This window comes from Syngnathoides biaculeatus, chromosome 13, assembly GCF_019802595.1.
Source record: "Syngnathoides biaculeatus isolate LvHL_M chromosome 13, ASM1980259v1, whole genome shotgun sequence".
NCBI classification, from domain to species: Eukaryota; Metazoa; Chordata; class Actinopteri; order Syngnathiformes; family Syngnathidae; genus Syngnathoides; species Syngnathoides biaculeatus.
Window position 1 is genome coordinate 8799628 of NC_084652.1, and position 6364 is coordinate 8805991.

The following is a 6364-nucleotide window of genomic DNA, read 5'->3' on the forward strand; positions in this document are numbered from 1 at the left end:
AATTAATACAAGTTCCAGGGTAAAACTGTGATCATTGTAAGACCTTTATTATCTGCACAGGTGATGGTTTGAAGTGCAAATACACATCGTGATTTTACACATTGCACAAAAGAGTGTTCGAGAAATCTGCTCGATTTGAAAGATGAAATTATTATTACACTGCCCCAAGGTGGGTAATGTAAACGGACCAGGAGCAGCACAATGTACATTGAATTGAAGCCCAAAAATATGGCAAACAAATGTTTCTTTATATTCTAGTAAATCAAGTCATAAATTTTTATAAAGTACAGTTATAAGGTACTATCTACTCCAACACACACACACAGACACACACACACACACACAAACACACACACACGTTAGAAACATTTTTATCATTTTTGGGACGGGCTTGAAAGACTGTATTTCCATTCATTTCAATGGGGAACGATTATTCGCGATATGTTTTTCAATTACGAGCGCAGTCAGCGGCACAAATTTAACTCATTATCTGAAGGCACCAAAAACAGTCGCGTGCAAGCTAGTCACTGTTAACCTCTGTGAAAGCTGCTACATGCTATGCTACGCTACATTAGCATTGTCTTTGTAAAATAAATGCTAAGTCGCGTCATTGCTATTGAATTCCTTGTATCGATCACGTCGTTGTCGAGCGGCCAGACTCGCTTTGACGTGGCATTAAATTCCATTTCCTGTCCACGGTTATCAGCCGCTTCCTTATTGGCGGCTTCAAACCCGACAAATCCACAGTGGAGCTGCTTTATATGTCACCCCCTCTGGCCATGTGTATAATCTACTTATGGAATTAAAAGACAAGAAGAAAAAAAGACACACACACACGCATATAAAAGCACCCCCCCCCCCCCCTCCAGAGGCAATAATCCACATCAGAGTTGCCGGGGTACGGTGTGGAAAAACATGGTGGGAGGCAAACAAACAAACAAACAAAAAAAGAGGACATGACGGGAAGGCGGCCATGTGGGACATTGAAAATAAGGAGTTTTATTCATTTAACACTACATTTATTCATTGTTGTGCAGTATTCACAGTTTTCGAGTATGGGTTTCAAATTCATTCTTGTCACTGATGGTGTAGTGGTGCACGCGCCTGGCTTCGGTGGGATCGATTCCCGCTGAGTGATGGTGTCGAAATCTGCCCTACGACTGACTGGCGACCAGTTCCGGGTGTTGTCCGTCGTTCGCCTGAAGCTGGCTGTGTTGGGCTCTGGCTCTCCTGTGACCCTTGTGAGGATAAGCAGCTTGGATAATGGATGGGTTTCAAATTAGGTTCGAAGACTGGGTTAAGGTTTTAATTCAGGGTTGTTTAGTGTTTCAAACCGCGGTTAGGATTTCAAATTGAAGCAGTCGAGGCGCAGTTGAGGTTTCATACGAGGGTGAGGGTTTCAAGCCACGGTCGGGGTTTCAAATTTGGGTCCAAAGCTGCAGTTGGGGTCGAAAGTTGAAGGTGTCGGGGCTGGGTTAGGGTTTCAAAGAAGGCTTTTGAGTCAGGGTATCCAACTTTGGTTGGGATCTGATTTGGGTTTCAAACTACAGTTTCTGGGTTAATGTTTTCAAAATATTGTCAGGATTTTTACATTTCATGTGATTATATCTGTATTCCTGCGTGCAAAATTCGAAATATCTCCAATGTTTTGCTATCGGACCAACCCGGCCAGTCTCCTTTTGAACGTTATTATTATTATTTATGTTGTCAAACTTGTTGTGGTGACACGTACAAAGATTAAATCACCCAAACTATTATTACGTCCTTGTATGTGCAACAATCCCATCCACCCTTCAGTGCTGATTTGCTGGACTTTTCCCGGCCTGCGGGAAGGACCTTGACAAGAACTTTTTTTTTTTTTTTTCATCGTTTCCATAATTAGAGCGTACGTCCAATTCGGCGCGGTCATTACCCCGCGGGCGGCGTGACAAATGACGCGGACGCCCCATTTCATCGCCGCTTAGCCGCTCGGGCTGACGGCAACGCCGCGGGAGACGGGACAAGCGAACGAGTTGAAGGTTTACCTCTTTCAACTTTTGTCTTTTTTTATGCTTATTTTTTCATAGAACATTGTCGTGATATTTTCTACATTATTGTAACAAACACCAAGCGTTGTGTTTCCAAAGCAAAGTGGGACAAGTATGGTGCCAAGCTCCCCCTCAGAATGCAGTACGCAAGGTTTTCGCTTCCACTTGACATCGAATAGGATTTCAAATCATATTTCATGTTTTGAAGACAGGATCAGTTTTCCAGACTTGGACGTCAAGTTAGGGTTTCGAGCCGGGGTTAGACTTTAAAAGTCACGTTTTTATGGTTTCGGGCCGGACAAAAGATCATCAGGGCAACCTCGTTCTGGCGCGATTCCGTTGCAGCAAATCAAAAGTATTGCTGAAATGTCTTCTTCAAATATGTAATAATATTGAGCTTGTGTCAGGATTTCACATTTAGTAAATGCAAGGCTGCGCGATTTGACGGACGTGGCCTTTAAAAGCTCCTAAAAACGTCTGAAAAGCCGTCTTTGGCTTTAATAGGCACGTCGAGTCCTTTTGTTTTCCTTCACATTTGATTAGAGTAAAAAAAAAAAAAAAAAACAAAGCAATATCATTACCCACAATGCCTCACCTCACCAGTCACTCTTGTTGCATCCACTGATTCCTTTCTCTGCGTGTACCTGCCATCGGGTTTTTTCTCCTTTTGTTTTCGTTTTTATTTATTTTTTTAAATCATGGATTCATCTCATTTGCATAAGAATAGCAGCGGGCTGACGTGTAATTCGGAGGAAGTCTCAACAGGTCAATTAGACTCAGAAATTGTTATTTATTTCTTTTTACACGTTCCAATTATGCATCTCCATGACAGCGGCCAGTGAGCGTCTTATGTTGGCCGACGGGTGGTTGGGAGAAGCCTTTTTTTTTTTCGTTTTTTTTTTTTTTTTTTTTTTTAATTCCTTTCCCCGAGGCTGTCCTTAATTCAATGCCTCCCTCGGGCTTGATGGAAGAGGGAACGTTATTTTTATTTTTTCATTTTTTTTGTATGTTTGTTTTTTTCTTTTCCGGAGGGCAAACAAGCGGCCTGCGCTCGCTACGCCGTTAACGTGACGTCCGGCTGCAGGCGTGATTTATAGCAGCCAAATAAATACCACCCCAAAAAATGATTTTTTTTTTAAACAGTAACTCCAGGTTTTACGGGTTCTCCTATTCATTAAAAGTGTTGAAAATATGATTCATTATGTTTTTACTCGGGGTACGGTGGATCAGCTGGTAAAGCATTGGCCTCACAGTTCTGAGGTCCCGTGTTCAATCCCAGACCCGCCTGTGTAAATTTGCATGTTCTCCTCGTGCCTGAGTGGGTTTCCTCCGGGCACTCTGGTTTCCCCCCACATCCCAAACACATGCAACATTAAACGAACACTCTAAATTGCCCATAGGTGTGATTGTGAGTGCGTTTTTTGCCGTAATTTCCAGCCTACAAGCTGCGACTTTTTTCACACGCTTTCAACCCTGCGGTTTATCCGGTGATGTGGGTAATTTGTGCCATGGGTATTCGTACCCAATGGCTGCAAGGGGGCACTCGAGCGGAAAAGGTAAGAATGATCCCGGTGGAATATATGTGCCGTGATAGTGACTTTTACCGGCCCTGTTAGCGCTGCGCTAGCGTTAGCAGTGTGCTAGCGTGTTGCTACCGTGTTACTGCCGTGTCTCAGGTATATTTACCAATAAGTTTTATTTCAACCGGCCCTGTTAGCGTTAGCACTAGCGTTAAACTCTTTCTGTGTACTGTCTTTCTTTGTAAATATCTCGCGTTTCAATGTGGGCATTTGCGGCTTTTACACAGCTGTGGCATATATTTCCTTTCGTGCCCTGCGATTGCCTGGCAACCAGTTCAGGGTGTACCCGACCTCCTGCCCGTTGACAGCTGGAATAGGCTCCAGCGTTCCCCGCGACTCTCGTGAGGATAAGCTGCAAAAAAATGAATGGATGGATAATCACAAAATACATTCTAATGTTAGTTATTTGTTTTTGGTTAGGTTTTATTTCCCCCACTAAAAGCTTCAAAGTAACAAAAGAATTGATGAAAACACGTTTTTTTATTAAAATGTTATTATTTTTTTTAACAAGAATCTTCACTGGCTGCTGAACTGTCCTTAAAACGCATACAGTACCATAATTTCCACACTATAAGGCGCACCTAAAAGCCTTTATTTTACTCAAAAGCCAACGTGCGCCTTATAATGCGGTGCGCCTTATATATGCATCAATATTGAGCCTTTCGTGCAGCGCCATCTAATGGATGCGTAACGTAACCCCAACCTCTACTGTAGCGTCTCTTCTATGCGCCTTATAATGTGGTGCACCTTATAGTGCAGAAAATACGGTACTTCCTCTTCTGATCAATAGGCCCGGTGTTTCCATTGGCCATTAGAACTTTTCTTCACTTTCTTCTCAGCTCGCTACTTTTTTTTCGATCCAAAGTGGCTAACAACGGATTAAAAGCATCTTTGAAATGAAAGCAAACTACAAGGCACTCATCTAGCCTCTCGTGCTAAACCCTCCTCAGCATTTTGCCTCTTCTGTTCTGCTTTTTCAACACATTTGGCTCCATTTTTCCACTTTAGTGCCAGCGCGAGGCGCAGTAACTTTTATAGGCCATTTCAGCTGCACATCACAATGACTTTTAAGCCTCCCCCAAAAATGTAAAAAGCCGCATTATTCCCCTTGTGCGACATCCAATCCCCGCGTAAACCTCCCCAAACGTGGACGTCCTCCACTCCGATCCGTCCCATCCCATCTAATGGGAATTCACATTCGGCGTGCCTAAGTGCTGCCCTTAAAAGCGCCGCTCTAATGCGGCGCCACTCGCAAGCCGCCTTCCTTCCATTTATTTCATTCGCAGTCACGCTGATGTGCTGAAAATTCCTTTCCGATGCTGATGCGCGTGCCGGGAGATTTAGATTTGGTGTCCAAAGTCATTTCAGCGTTGAGTGACTTCTCCTAATGACGCCGTAAGTTGTCCTTTGCGCGGGCCGGTCGGCTTCTTCCCCTCCTTTGGCGGCGCAAGTGACGGCTGATTAACTCCATAAATGTGATTGTTTATCTGGCTTTATGATGCGACTGTTTGGCTGCATTTAAAAATTTTTTTTTTTTTTTACATTGACTTCCCTCAGCAGGTGCCAACATTAAGCAGCTAATAATTCAAATATGCTACAGTCACATTTGAATGAGATCAAAATCAGATTCACGTTGAGGAAAAGGATACAAAGTTAATAAGCATAACTCGCCTCAGGATAAAACAAGATTAGCTCGTGTTAATATTCCCATCGGACCAGTACACTGGCTTAAATATTAAATGTGCTTTTAAATCTTCTTCTTTTCCTTTGGCTTTGTCACATTAGCCTCCATTCTACAGGCATCTTCTCGCCCGCTAGTATGCTGTTGAATAATTTGGTCAAAAACTCCACAGCCACCTCTCCAAATTGCTTCCATACCTCCGCCGGTATGCTATCAGGACCAATTGTCTTTCCATTTTTCATCCTCTTTAGTGCCTTGCTAATCATTGCCACTTCCTTCCTTCACACTTTCCTCTTCTACTCTTCCTTCTCTCTCATTTTCTTCATTCATCAACTTCTCAAAGTATTCTTTCCATCTATTTAGCACACTAATGGCATCAGTATTTCCATCATTTCCGTCTCTATCCTTAAGCACATTACCTGCTGCACATCAATCCCCATCTCTATCCCTCTGTCTGGCCAACCTGTAGAGATCCTTTCCTCCTTCTTTCATGTCCAACTTGGTGTACATGTCATCACATGCCTCTTGCTTAGCCTTACCCACCTCTACCTTTGCCCTACGTCACATCTCAGTGTATTCCTTCCGCCTCTCCTCGGTCCTTTTAGTGACCCACTTCTTCTGAGAGGTGTAAAAAAAAAAAAAAAATACCTCATGGCTGAGCCACAAAACAGAAATCGGCTGCAACACCCACAGCATGAGGTCCTCAACGCGCTACCCTTCCTCCATTGGTGACGGATAAACACTCACAAGAGAGCGATTCCAGCATCGAGAACAGATAAACGGTGAGGGACTGAATTCCGTCCTCAACAGACCACCTCGCACAAAGGAGGACGTGATCAATCGACCACAGCGGGTCACGATCAATCTTGATTTAAACAATCCGCCTGAAGCAGAGGACACCATTCACCAGATGTCAGATGACAAAGCTCCGGGAGCGCATGCAATCCGAGCGCCAGACTATGAGCAAGCGCACTGGGTCAAAACTCCACAACAACATGGCTCAATTGTTCGAAAGCGACTTGGCAAAGGAGGGATTACGCCTCCGTTGCATAACTCAAACGCCCATGTGACAACCA